Consider the following 2,230-nt stretch of genomic DNA (forward strand, 5'->3'; position numbering starts at 1 on the left):
GAAAATTAATTGGCAAGAAAGAAAAGGTTTTCGTAGGTGAAATATTATAAAGATTTCCGTATTGGCTGCACCAATTTTAATCAAACTTGATGCAAATTAATTATAGCAAATTTTATAGTAAAATATATTACAAAATTGTTTATGCACGCTGAAAAAAGTGTAAATTCAATTACATTAGTGTGATTGGAATACATTTTATTGATTCAATAGCAATATTATTAAAACCAATAAGCTAATAATTATATAGAATAACTTATTGATTTTCATAATAGTGCTACTGAATCAATAAAATATTTCCAATCACATTGATATGACTGAATTTACATTTTTTTTGTACCTCTTTATCATAAATAAATTTTACATATTATTTATTATTAAAAACCTTTCTTTTATTTTTTTTATAAATATATATCATTTATTTATTGCCCCTTCTTCCGCGCGGGGCAAAAAAATAATGTGCTGATAACTTGTACAAGAAATTTAGAAAATTGCTATCATATTTTTATATTCGTTGCCAGTGTCTTCGTCTTCTCATATCTGTAACATAATATTTTAAATGAATAATAGAAAGTAATCATTTATTTAAATTTACTTTATTGTGCATGCGTATGTGTGTTGTGTGTATATGTATCTGCGTGCGTGCGTACATGTATATGTGTATTCTACCGCGAGGTTGCTACCGCACAATAGCGTCCGTACGAATCACATGTTCTCGCAAGCCGATGTGCAAGATTTCACGCATTCGCGTACATACGCATGTCGACAAGCAAGTCAATTATATAGTACATAATAACGCACTATGTATCTAGACGCTTATCGTCGCGCGTACGTTTTATATTATATATTGGCTCGCGCGATCATGCGACACGTGGACATGCTAATGCAAAAACATTATTTATACTTACTTTCGTTGACAAAATTGCCTCTTGACGGAGGTGCGACCAGAGGTATAGCAGCGGCCGGAGATACGGCGGCGGCGGAACCCACGCTAGCGGCCGGAAGCACGGCAGCAGACGAAGCCACGGCTGCGGCTGGAAGCATGACAACGGCCGAAGGCACGGCGGCGACCGGAGGCAACCGGAGGCACGGCGATGGCCGAAGGCACGGCGACGACCGGAAACATGGCGGCGGCCGAAGACACGGCGGCGGCAGGACTATTTTGCAAGTTCATTTCATTTAATAATTCGTCGAAAGTACTCTGTAATAGATAAAACATAGTTAATAATAATAAAAATACAGTTTATTGGTTATACAGAGTGTTTCCTCTAACTCGACCATTTAAAATATCTCCGTTGTTTTTGATGATACGGGAAAATACTACAGGAAAAAGTTTGTCGTGCCCCGTGTTGCCGGGACGCGAAAAGAGTTCGGAATCGGTGATGCAGGCGCGGCAGGGTGTGTGGCGGTGGGTAAAAACGTAGTCAGAAATTCTAACTACTTCTTGTAGTTTAAATATAAAAGATTTATTTGTAACTACACTTGAACGTGTTTAATTACTACTCCCGTTCTTATTAGTAATGTGCGAACCGCGCGTTGGTCGCGTATGTCGCGGCGAGAGACCGAGGTGTTAAGTCTGACGCGGGCAGTCTTCTCCGCTCTTTTATAATATTGTTTTAGGCTTGTCGGAGGGGGTGCCTGGCGACAAGAACATTACCATATTTGGTAATGGTGTAATGCGTTTGAAATTGAGGTCCTAAATGCGGAATGTGCAAGGTGGTGCTTATCGCCGCACTTGCACATCCGCTTCCTTGTTGTGGCGCAATCGAAACAATTCCTCGAGAAGTGTTTCGAAAGCGCTGATACTATTCGCGATTATAACATCCCTCCCTCCTTGGGAAAAGAAAACGGAGTGTCTAGCGAGGTTTTCGCACTCTTATTCTACATACATTTTTCTTTTGTTTCCGTTTACAATTATGGTTATAATCGTTTGTACTTGTTATACTTTATTATATTGTACTCGTGTTATAAATTTGTTTTCCCGTATATAAATGTAATTACAATCGTGTACTATTTATATCTTATTCGTATAAGCTGTGCCTGCGTGCTAGCGCAGGGATTGTGGGTATTATAGGTTTAGCACATGTTCTCGTATTTCGCTGACTGTTTCGTTCTACTATTACTGGTCTCCTTTCTTTTTTATTTTTCTTATTACAAATATTACCAGTATAATTACTATTATTATTGTTATTCCGCTTGGTGCTGTTGTATAAATTATGTTTTTATAATGCGT

The sequence above is a fragment of the Odontomachus brunneus genome, unplaced genomic scaffold (assembly GCF_010583005.1).
Source record: "Odontomachus brunneus isolate Ranch 3 - 2012 unplaced genomic scaffold, Obru_v1 Obru_scaffold_185, whole genome shotgun sequence".
In the NCBI taxonomy this organism is placed as follows: Eukaryota; Metazoa; Arthropoda; class Insecta; order Hymenoptera; family Formicidae; genus Odontomachus; species Odontomachus brunneus.